General features: G+C 27.3%; 2 protein-coding genes across 6 annotated transcripts in view; one reads left to right on the top strand and one right to left on the bottom strand.

Annotated features, from left to right (window-relative positions):
• LOC107440967 (armadillo-like helical domain-containing protein 3) overlaps nucleotides 1–5,004 on the bottom strand; it is a 92,674-nt gene extending 87,670 nt beyond the window's left edge. The window contains exon 1 of one of the 5 annotated variants that reach the window (XM_016054069.4): nucleotides 4,728–5,004. The gene's annotated coding sequence lies outside the window, so the exon portion shown is untranslated. Of the gene's footprint in view, nucleotides 1–4,374; nucleotides 4,452–4,703 lie in introns of those variants that run through there. The other 4 variants (XM_071188418.2, XM_016054068.4, XM_043048404.3 and 1 more) reach the window with 4 other exon arrangements.
• A 73-nt stretch (nucleotides 5,005–5,077) lies between these two features.
• The window catches only part of LOC107440969 (centromere protein V), a 46,674-nt gene continuing 39,191 nt past the window's right edge, over nucleotides 5,078–12,560 (top strand). The window contains exon 1 of the mRNA XM_016054074.4: nucleotides 5,078–5,213. The gene's annotated coding sequence lies outside the window, so the exon portion shown is untranslated. The remainder of the gene's footprint in view (nucleotides 5,214–12,560) is intronic.

Here is a 12,560-nt window from a genome sequence, read left to right as displayed (position 1 = left end):
CTAAAGTATATTTTCTCTAAATAAACATGCCATTCTTTTGCTTTCTGACCACCAAATTATAAGGAGTCGCTATCTGAGAAATATGGTGCCAATAGTATGGTCAGGAGAGCAGCCAAAATTTGGACCCCTAAATGTTAATTTTACTTTTAGAGAAGTTTGTCATATCTTAACGTTTTAAGCAAATTGAAAATTCTTTTCACACAATTATAACATTTGCTTACACAAAGATAATTCATTCCATTAAAAAATAGTTTTTTTGCAGATATTTATGTTATTTTATATAAGATCAGTCGAAAAATTTTGAGCTGCAAGTAAAACATTCTTTTACATCATTTTTACTAATATAATTTTACATGACAGAATACAAAATTTGAGCAAATTCGGTCAAATAATTTCTGAGAAATTGAATTTTAAAAAAATCTTATTTTTCTGGTTTTTTTTGCCGTGGTAAGTTTCTTATGTTATTATAATCAAAGCTGAAAAAATAATGTTGAGTCACTTTGTATAGTGGCTAAAGGATATCGGAGTAACAACATAAACAAAATAATTACAGGAATTTGTAGTTTCTTTCAATGAAGTTGTTGCAAATTTCTGAAATACTCCTATATTTTAAGAATTTCTTCTGAAAAATGATATATCTTGTGACCTTAAAACCATAGTAAATAAAACAGAAAAAAAAATATCCTCGCCGCTGCTTATTCTCGAAAAGTCGCAAAATTATTTCTGAAGCGAGCTAATCTTTAGATAAATGTATTAATTTATTCTATCATATATTAATTTTACAAGAGATATGATGGAGTCAACTTACTGGGCATGAGCGTCATTGCTATGGGAGGGGGTTGGGACACACTGGTTATTTGTCCGCTTTAATGATGAAAAATCTCTAAAAGTCTCCCTCAATATTTCAATAAATAAAAAAAATTTTTATGAATTATCAATTTAAATTAATCAGAGTTAAAATCAAGAAAGAGATTAAAATAATTAAGTCTTCTATCAAACATAAGAAATTTTTTCCATACGTATGAAGTTTAGAGAACGATTGTGACTGTGCATTTTAATATTCTTCCCCTCAAAAATTGGACCCCTGCGTGGCAATACCTTTAGTGACCCAACTTTATCTAGATTAAAATTTAATATAGATCAAAATTTAATATAGAATTTATACACTACTTTTTATAATGCATTCTAAAAAATGTAGTATTCAGAAAAAAGTTTTTCTTTAAAAAATTTTATAAGAAATATATATCACACCATAGGAGTATATATTACAAACATACCATCTAAATTAAATAAAATTTTAGTGTTCTTGTAATACATCTTACTTCTTATTCTTTTTAATTGAAACTGCGCTAATATTTTAGTTACAGCAGATCAATATAAAGACAATATATATATATATATATATATATATATATATATATATATATATATATATATATATATATATATATATATATATATATATATATATATATATATATATATATATAAAATGAAAACACAACAGTATCAAGTCTCTCTATGACAGAATTCACCAAAGTGGGCCCATTTGAAAAAACACTGTTTTTTTTTTCGTTTCCATATCGGGTTTTATCCGAATTTACTGTCCAAGATCAATAGAAAATATAATTTTTTATATAATAGTAAAAATAATTTTTAAAAAATAATAAAAATAATAATAGTAAAAATAATTTTTAATTACCGTCATTTAAACAAAAACTTCCGAGCAATTAAAGCTAAATTAACTTTATTTAGCCTTACATATCATACAATTCAGTTAAATTAACTTGAAATGTATATCAGAATGCAACTTGGTTTGAATGTGCTTTTAATTAGGATGGAAAAGTAAAGCATTTATTCCCATGAAGAACACATTGTTGATTACGGTTAGTAAAAATATTATGAATATTTTTGCGATTACGATTATTTATTAGAAATTATTATAATGTTTTTGATAATCGAAATTTCATTTCAATTCGTTAACTTTTGATTTTATATGAATTTTACAATTTTTTGAATATCTAGACATTTTGTAGTGCTTTAAACTATAATATCAATTAATTTCATTTATAAAAAAAAAACTATCAGTCTTTAAGAAACAAAATTATTTATGTAGCTTGAGAAACTTATATAATTTTTCTAAGCAAACTGTGAGTTATTTATTTATAAACAAAGTTTATATATTATTATGAAACATAAAAACTGCTTTTTTAATTTTATTTTCTAATATATATATTAATCATATCTTTGAAATTAATTAGTATTTAACTTTTTATGACTGCATTAAAATTGAATCAAGTTTCAGAAATTTTTTTCTGAGTTGCACAGTTAAATACAGAAATTGACGATCACATTTTTTTCATACATGTTTTGTTAATAAAAAAAGTATGAAGGAAAACGATTTTTGGGAAAAATCATTGAAAAAATTATTTGACCTATTAATTATTTCAAACTAAGGTAAACAACGTTAAAGAGCACAAAAATATTTATAAAATACAGGCAGCTGTTTCCGATGCTCAAAGGGCAACCTTCATCAGTGCAGGGTGGCCACTCAAATCAGATTTCAAATTTCCCTGATTTTTCCAGATAAAAATCTTAAAATTTCCAGGTTTTAGTTTCTTTATTCTAATAAAGTGTAGGCAAGAAAAGTGTCTATATTATAAAATATTTTCTTCAAAATTTTATTTTTTTAACATATCTTGAAAAAAAATATTTATTTTGACAATTTGGCAAGATTTTTCATCCATTTCTTAATGTTTTGGTACAAAATTTTGAATCAAAAATCATATAATGACCAACAAGAGTAAAATTGAATAGTAGTATATAGTTAGTTCTTAAAAAAAAAACTTTTTTTAAAATTAAAATATGTTATAAAAGGAGGTTAAAATGAAATAGAAAAAATTAGCATTAATGCAACAATTTGTCGATAAACATTGCTGTTAGCGATTGTAAAAAAAAATGTGTGATTGGTTGGTTTGCTGAGAAAAAATAATTTACAGATTTCTTTTAATGGGAATACAAAAGCTTTCAGAAAAAGAGTGCAATATATAAAATCTATTATTACTATTAAATTATAATCAACTAATTTTTGGAGAATTTTATAAAGTTAAAAATACAAAAACATTTTGTCAAAATGGAAAAAAAATTACCACGAAATCATTGGAACAAACTTAAGCCATAAATGGATTCAGCCCAAGGACAGAATTTAAAAACAGAAGCTAATATCCTAATCCCTTCTTCCACCTCCACCACAATCTTTCCTAAATTGCACAGTCCATAGCGGTCAAAGGTTTCCACATTCGTTTAGCAACAGCGCGAGAATTTTATGTGGCATTCTAGTTTAGCAGAGCTGTAATGGAGCAAATTTTGATGCAAGCAAAGTATTGTTAAGTTGATGATATTTAAACTGCTTGGAGATACATTTCCGTCTAAAAAAAAGTGGGTATAATGGATGAAATAATTTAAATTAGTGAAATTAGAAATATTTCCAGATTTTCTTTAAAATTCCCCGATTTTTCCAGGTTTTTATCCAAATTTCCATGATTTTTCCAGTATAAAAAAAATTCCCTGATAATTCCAGGTAGGTGGCCACCCTGCAGTGCAACCAAGTGGGTTGAACTGATGAAGGTTGCCCTTTGAGCATCCGAAACAGCTGTCTGCATTTTATAAATATTTTTGTGCTCTTTAACGTTGTTTGCCTTAGTTTGTATTTTAGCACAAAGGTTGCCCACTTGTGTATTTATTAATTATTTCTTTATATTTTATAGGTATTTACTTGTAATAGTTATTTATCATCCTTCTTTAATATTATTCTCTATTCTTATGACTTGATTCCATTTATAGGGTTCCCACGGTCTGTAAAACTTTTTAAAGTGGCAGCAAAGATGTAATAAACTATCCATAAGTATTTAATTTTAAAAAAATTATATGGGTGCAAAAAATAACTCTGGAATAATTTTGTAATTCACAAAAATGTAAAAAATCCAAAAACTTGAATTTTACCCAAATATTTTAGAGCTAATTCTATATTAATTTAATAAAAATAGTGAGATTCTTTAATTAAATAATTTTAAATTTTTATGAAACTATATGTTTGTGGTTAAGAAATAAATATAACCTATCAATCAAAAACTTGAGCGTAGGTTAATATACAGAAGTCTCCCATTTATTTCTGCATGAATTTAAATTTTTAGGATTGCGACAAACGCATCGTAAAAATTTAATATCTGCCTATGCTTTCAAAAGGCTTGAAATGCCTTTTGGCTATTCAAGACTTTGGTTAACATTTAAAAACCATTTTAATATTAACCATTAGAAACATTTATAGACATTTTTTAATATTCAAATACCTGTATGTTAAAAAATATAACTTACGTGTGGAAAATACTAATCCTTATTAATAATTTTACAGGCTAGTTATCAAGTTATTGAATTGCAACAAATAGAAATTTACTTTCTGAAATATAGAGTTACTTTTTTTACAGAGTCAAAATTATGTCATTAATTAAATTCATTGCTTTTGAATTACATAATTTGAGGAATAAATTATATATGTCAATATAGGAAACACAAACCAAAACAACTATGGTTACGACGTAGTAACAAAGCCCAGTAATTATTAACTTTAAAAGTTTTCAACAAACAATATTAGCTAGTTATTCCTGAGAACAAACAAAGCAAAGTAATAATACAAACAATCTTACTTATTATTATAAGAAATTAAAAACCTTTTTGTAATAAATTCGAATCAATTATAAATCCTAATGGGTAATATTTTTTCCTTATTTCAATATCATTAATGTAACTTTAATCTATTTTCTTAAAGCGAGAGATGTTAAAAGCGGACAGTGTATGAAAATTTCCCTAGTTTTATTTATTTTATATATATTTTTATTCAAATTAAATTGGATTGTTAAATACTGTCAGACAGTACGAAATCAAAATTGTTTATATTTACAATTCCGCAAATACGGTTACGAGTAGAAATAGACTGCTGACGTTGCCAAAGAAAACTAATTTTGCATTATTAATAATAATAATTTGTACTGTTAACTTTCTAAGAAGCAAGCTGTAACTATATTTGTAACATTTGAAACCGAAAACAAAATCATGTGATTTTTCGATTTTCGTTGAAGGTGGTAATGTACATTAGAACTTAAAGCATTTTTTCATTCAGTTTTTCTGATTGTTTTTTTCTCTCTCAACTATTAATAGTAAGTGATTTTTTTTTCATTGTTTTTCACTCTGGGCTATAAGGCGTTTTGTCTAGCATGTAATGTATTCACATTAATATACATTACAAATTTTCCGTTTTTTTTTCTTCTTCTTCTGAATGGAGCTTATTTTATATTCGATTTTAAAACACGATTTTTCATATAAAATTTTACTATAATTATTGTTTTTGTTGATTAACCATAGTAACATTTTTGAATAAAACAAAAGAATAATATTTTTTTTATCATCTACATTTATTTATTTTAACTGTCTTAAAAAAGTTTTACAGTATACATAAACTTATTGAAAAAGTAGCCTGAAATTAAAAAAAAAATGATTTTCGTGAAAAAAAAAGGTTCTTTTCAAGAAAGAATAATTTTTGTGGAGACATTAGTTAACAAAAACCTCCTTATAATGCTTTTTCTTTTCCTGTTTGTTTGAATTTTTTAATATTGGGAGTACAAATTAGTTCTGTCTGTTTTCTGTGACGTCAAAAATGCATTTATTTCAGAACAAAATTAATGAACAGATTAATCAAGGTATTCTCCATCGCTGGCTACTACTTTTCCCACTTCTCAGGCAATTTTCGAATTCCATCTAAAAAAAATGTCTCGTCTTTTGAGGGGATCCAAGTTAGGAGCCAATTTTCGATTTCTACTAAAGAAATGAACCGGTGACCTACCAAATTGTGCTGCATCCGTCGGAACAACCATTAATCAGAAGGAGCAATGTCCGGCGAATACGGCACGTGCGGTAAAATATCCCACTTTAGCGTTTCCAAATAATTCTTTGCGACAAAAGGCCGAGCGTTATTATACAGAAGAATAACTTTGTCGTGTCTTTGCTCGTATTTCGGCTGTATTCAATAAAGTAAAAAGCAGGGTTTTTGTATGAAACTCAAGGCGATATAAACTGAATATTATTGACAGATGTCTAACCTCTCTGAAACCAGCTGTCACTATGAAACATTCATAACAGCCAGAGCTATCTTTTGAAAACTGATCGAACTAACTTGTACTCACAATATTTATAAATATAATGAGCATTTTTAGCAACAATTTACTAATATTTTATAAATGAAATTTTTTTTTTTGCTGATCAAATAATTTCATTGTTTGAAGCACAATACTAATATAATTTTGGGAAGAAGTTATTTTTAAAATTTCAAAAATAATGGGTTCATTTAGATCTTCTCTTGTTCTAACTGATTAAAACAGGGTATTAAAGCTATAGATTGTTACTTAAAATTATAGCTTCAGCAGAGATTGCTTAAGAAATGCTGATTGAGACATTCGCATTTCACAAAAACCTTTACCTTAAATAAATAAAGTCGACTTAAGAACATAACTTTGATTTTCTCAAAAGAGGCTTGTTTTTATTGGTAAATATATGACTCTCATTGTAAATAAAAACATTAAATTTAATTGTTTCATTATTCAACGTGTTTTGAGTCTAATTTAGAAATGTGAATTATTTAAAATTTTATGCGCTTGTGACCCATAATATTAATTTCTTCTGAGACTGCTATTAACTGCAATCCCGAGAACTTCTAGTTTAATCCAATTTTTTAAAAAAAAAATGTAGCAACTTATATATTATTCATGTAGCTTTTGTTATACGTTGGATTAAAAAGAAAATTTTTATTATTATTTTAGTGCTGTTTTATTGAACTCAAAAATGTTCTAAAAGTAACGTTTTAACGTTTCCTTAATCATAAGCTATAAACATGCAATTGAATTTATTTTTATTATTGTACTATTTTTTTTAAATTTGTTTCTTCATTAAAATATCCGATTTGTTCTATGTCTTAAAATTAAAGACTAAAAACTGCAATAGTACATTACAGTGCAAGTGAAGAAACTGACGTGTGTCGGATTTGCGCAATGCTTATGAGATCCTATAGAACTTTCGTAAAGATTATGGGGTACCCACACCAAAGAGTTAAAGAAACCTTGCTTTAATTTATAAAGCGTTTGCTAAAATTATTTTTTCATTAGATTTTTTTATGGTGCCTCTGAAAGAGAGGCCAACAAAACTGCCCTCTAAATTCCTGAATTGACGAAAAATGTTAACACAGTTGGACATTGGGGAAACAAATACTATCGTCAAGTCTTAAGACTCTTTTTTCTTTGAATTTAAAAAAAAAGTTTGGACTCTTATTTTCAATGAAAAATATGTTAAAGCTAGTTTCCAAATTTTAAACTAGTTATTGTTATGCAGTACAGTTCGAAAACATTTAATGTAACAAAAATAGAAACATCTTGAATCTCTAATTGTTTCATTCATGAATCTAGTTAAAATCTTTATTGATTTGCTAAATTAACTAATACCAAAACGAATCGTAAATTGCGCGTATTGTAGAGCTTTACAGGACTAGTATTACATTACAAATTGAAACGAATAGTGAGAATGAAAGGAAATTCTTGCACTTATTATTACTTATAAAACTCTTTTTGGAAAGATAATTTCATACGATAGCTCATTTTCATTCAAACTTTATAATTATTTGAATTTTATCGATATGTTGTTCTTTTAAGTCACGTATAACAGCGTAATTTCATGGTAGCAGACTAAAATTTCATCTGTTTAGCTGGGATCAAAGAAAGACAGTTTTAAAATACGGCTTTTCATTTGAAAACAAAAATATATCAATTAATTATTCTTAGGAACTATAAAATTGATTTATTTTCAAATTTGACGCATGTTTAATTTAAATATGTAGTGAATAATACTAATAATATACATTATACAGTGAATATAATTCTTTTCGATCATTTATCATATTAAATAATAACAAAAAATTTTGGCATTAAATCATATATGAGTAAATAAGTTTAACAATACGGCCATTTTTTTTTAAATTCAAACATTTATTTCCAGGTAGGGTAAACTAACCAGTGAAGGAACACTTAAGCTTCTCTTGTCTTTTAAAAAATCATATTAATTTCAAAATTCGTAATTTTAGTTAAATGACAATGTCAACATGTTTGTTACTAATTGCAAATTATGTAAAAAAACTGTAGAGAACTTACATAATATTGTTTTAAAGTTTTGGAGGTTCAAATAACAAGTAGTAAGAAGACCAAGTGAAGGAACAGCGCTTACCAGTGAAAGAACACAAAATTGCCCAGTAAAGGAACACTTAATTTTGGTTATTTTTTAATGCTCTTTATGAATTTATTAGTCATACAAATATATAAAAACAGGACTATTTATGAAATTATTACATACAAGTACTTGTAAAATGCTAACTTTTTTCTGTAATCATGAACTAGAAATTAAAGTGATGTTAAATACAAAAAAAAAAAAAAAAATCATTCTTTCTTATAATTTGACAGTCAAATCTAAATCATTGTGTCATCCGATGCTGTTTATTATCATTAGTATTTTATCACCTTTTTGTTTACTCTTTTTCCTCTTATTTCTTGAAGCTTTTTTTCTTTTTTAAGTATTTTTTATTTCTTTTTCTTCTCCATGTTCTCTTGTTTTAACTTTCTCTTGTTTTAACCTTTCTTTTTATCATCAATATTTGGCCAATGTAAATGGTTCTTCCAACATTTCTAGAATGCCTTTCTCAAAAATAGACGGGGGAAAGGTGTCTTGAAGTTTGAGGAAAATCCATCTCTTGTTGACTTATATCTAATCTAGAGAATCTTTGGAAGTACTGATTTTACTTATAGAATCATTTCTTTTTTCAACTAAGAGAAGATCAGCATGAGGACTCATTTCATATTCGATATCTAAGATGCATTCATTATCGATACTAGCTTCAGTTCCAAAGTTTGACTTAACCAAGTGGTCTTCTTTTAATGCGTACTTCTTCCATATTGAAAAAAGTACAGGACATTTTCGATATTAGACTCTTCAGTCAATGCTGCGTTAAAAATTTGCTACATATCTTGAGGGATTTTCCCTCTCAAGCCTCTGAAGAAATTGAGTATCGTTTCTGTTTAACTCTGTTTTTTGTTGAGGAGCTTGCTTCTAAATTCTAACATAGTAAAGTAGTTTTTATAAATTATATAATCACGTTGCTATCCTATAATGATAACTTATTAGGAGTTCTTGGTGCAAAAGACAGCGAAAAAAATTTCTATTCAAATTTTTATGATTATATTTAATTAGTTTTCGATTTGTAAACATAGTTTATTAAGTTGCCTAACATTTGATGTAACTACACACCCTATTAATAAATATAAATTATAATTTTTTCATAAATTAAGCTATTAAATTAACATTTTGAACTGAAATTATTTCAGGAATTATTCATACAATTTTTAACTAAATTTCGGTTGTCCTCTATATAGCAGAATTACTTATCCTAGAGTCATGTAAAATCATGTTTCACACATTACTGTTCATTCACTGGAAGTATTCCCAGTGAAGGAACATGCCTGTTTCTTCACTGGTTAGAAGTTGTTTTTTGTCTTTTAAAACAGAATTTTGATGTATAATATGACTAAAAGTACAAGAAAATTAAAAAATTTCTTTTATTTTCATTAACTGGGAAAAGAACCCAGTAAAGAAACACTTGTTCCTTCACTGGTTTTTCATCGTTTGGCGATCCAGTGAAGGAACATGCCTGTTCCTTCATTGGTTAGAAATTGTTTTTTGTCTTTTAAACAGAATTTTGATGTATAATATGACTAAAAGTACAAGAAAATTGAAAAATTTCTTTTATTTTCATTAACTGGGAAAAAAAACCAGTAAAGGAACACTTGTTCCTTCACTGGTTTTTCATCGTTTGGTGATCCAGTGAGTAAACACCCCCTTATCTCAGTACTTGATTATGCTATGGTGCTTTAAAAAAAATAAAACGTAACTTCAATAACTATATTTTGAATTCTCTTCTTCACAGTGAGAAAAATAAGACTATTACATGCAATTAATTCCACTCCAAACATATAAATACAAACACTCACCTTATAATTTTTTCAACGAAACAAGGTGTTGCAGAGATAATAACAAATTCAAAAAATTTTCCAGAGAAGTCTATTTGACCAGGTAATCCAAAACATTGCTACATGACTTCCTATTGTTTGGCAGTAAGCTATTGTTATCAATCAATCTAAAGAAAAACTTTCAAATTCTTATTTTTGATCAATATATATGAAATGTTCCTTCACTGGGTAGTGTTCCTTCACTGGTTGGTTTACCCTATATAACTGAAAACATAAAGTAAAATGTATTAAGAGGTTCAAGCTTCGGATCACGCCTCAATCTGAATTATTGAAATGTATTTTAATCATCTTTATTTAATTTTCCCATATAAACAATTAATTGAAATATCTTTGAAAATATTTAAAATATGAGGTAGTCATCAGGTCAGAAAAGTTCTACGCATCATTACTGAAAAAAAAATATTTTTATTTTTTATTTTCTCCGTATATTTGAAGATTTAAAAGCTGTCTTGTTGACAAAACAGTTTTTCCTCTTTAATTATAAACGGATTAAAACTGTCAGTTTAAATTCTAGTTTCTGCCATAAAGTTTTGCTTTCCGTACGATAACTTTCCTTTCGTCAAATCATTTTGCGATTATTTATATATATATGCTTTCGATTCTTGCTCTTATGTTTCAGTGTTTAGCAATTACTTTATGGGTTTGAGAATCGAATAAATATAACTGCGATTCACCTTTTTTTTGACAAATTAATGCAATCTTGCAACGAAATTCTCACTATCGGTGACAAAACAGCAGTTTGCCGGCTTACTCAAATAGACTCGAAACCCGATTCCCTAGAAAGAACCTGGACAAATTTCTTTATCATTATAAACATTGTTTACTGAATGTTTTTACTTAAAAATTTTATTTTCAACATTCTGTGTGCCAACCAAGTTTATAAACTCCAATATTTTTTATAAGGGTTCGCAACTATAGTTTTGAACGCTTTTACACTTAAATATTTTTTAAATGTGTAAGAAATTTTAGGTAAAGGCAATTTCAGACTTTTCTTCATGATAAAAATACCAGAGCCGCGTTGGCTCAAGGGATAGAGCGTTCGCCTTCCTATGAGGTGAACCGAGTTCGAATCCCACGATGGCTGGTCGATACGAATCCGCATTCGGCTTGCGACGACCACAGTGCTGACATGAAATATCCTCTGTGGCAAACGGATCGTGCGTTAGAGTCCCTTTGCCGTCAGGCTAAGCATAGGAAGTTCTCGTGGTCTTCTTCTCCATGTAACGTAAATGCTGGTTAGTTCTATGAAAAAGTCCTCCACGAAGGCAAAATTTCTCTCCACACTTGATCCAGGAGTTCCCTTGTCTTCTGGATTGGGTTTAAAATTACAAGACTACGGAACATTTGTAGTAAACCTAAAAATTGGATCGGCTGTTCAACGACGGTTATAAAATACTAAAGCTTCGGTGTGAATGCTTTATTTTGATTTGGTGGAAATACAGTCTGACAACGGATATTTTATTCGTTATTTTTATGGAGAAAACTTGTTCTGGTAAAGTAAAAATCTTAGAGGCTTCGATTTAACACAAGCAAGCGAGCAGTTGGTTAAAATCGTAAATTTTACGAGATTTTATGATTTCGTTGGATACTGTAAGTCTCAAATACTGACAGTCACATATAAATAACTATAAGCGATATTTAAATTTTAGAAAATAATTAAATCAGTTACTGAACATGGAAAAATTGTAATAACTGCCATTGTATAATTTTTAAAACTGTACAACTGATAAATTATCATCAGTTTTACATATTTAAAAAAAACACTTTTAAAATTTTTTATAATAAAAATTTCCAATTTATCTAGGAAACTTATGGCCAGTAATGGTCATTAGATACTCGTGTGAGATATATTAGAAATAAGCAAAGTTTTAAATTATAATTTCTCAAAACTAAATGTTTTAATTTTGCTCATGTTATTACTGACGAAGCAGTGAATCAATTTGAGGTTAATTTCATATGGTTTCAGAAATAGGGAATTTGGGGTTTTCAGAGAGGAAAATACTCTAATCCATGTTTAAAATGTTTTTGATTTGTAAAAGGTTAGCACTTACAGGGTTCGTTCAATTCTGAAAATATTCAAAAAATATGACAGTAAAATTACGAAAACCATCTGTATTTTTAAGTGTTCGTAATCAACACAATGCTTAATATTTCCAAATAAATTTAGTTGCCAAATAGAAGTATCTAGCTTTTAATTTTAAAGTGGAAGCTAGTAAAAAAATTGTAACTTCTTTTTTAATTTACGGAACTTTTATTTAGTAAGACCATGGAGAAATTAAGAAAAGTAAACTGTTTTAGAATTTCAAGTTTATTTAATGTCACAAAAACATTATAAAACAATATTCAATAAACTTACAAGAGAAAATAATGTATGTAATAAAACATCTA

The sequence above is a fragment of the Parasteatoda tepidariorum genome, chromosome 12 (genome assembly GCF_982258835.1).
Source record: "Parasteatoda tepidariorum strain Cologne lab strain chromosome 12, Ptep-v5.0, whole genome shotgun sequence".
NCBI lineage: Eukaryota > Metazoa > Arthropoda > Arachnida > Araneae > Theridiidae > Parasteatoda > Parasteatoda tepidariorum.
The sequence above is the reverse complement of the archived record's forward strand: the minus strand, read 5'-3'. Positions and strand labels throughout refer to the sequence as shown.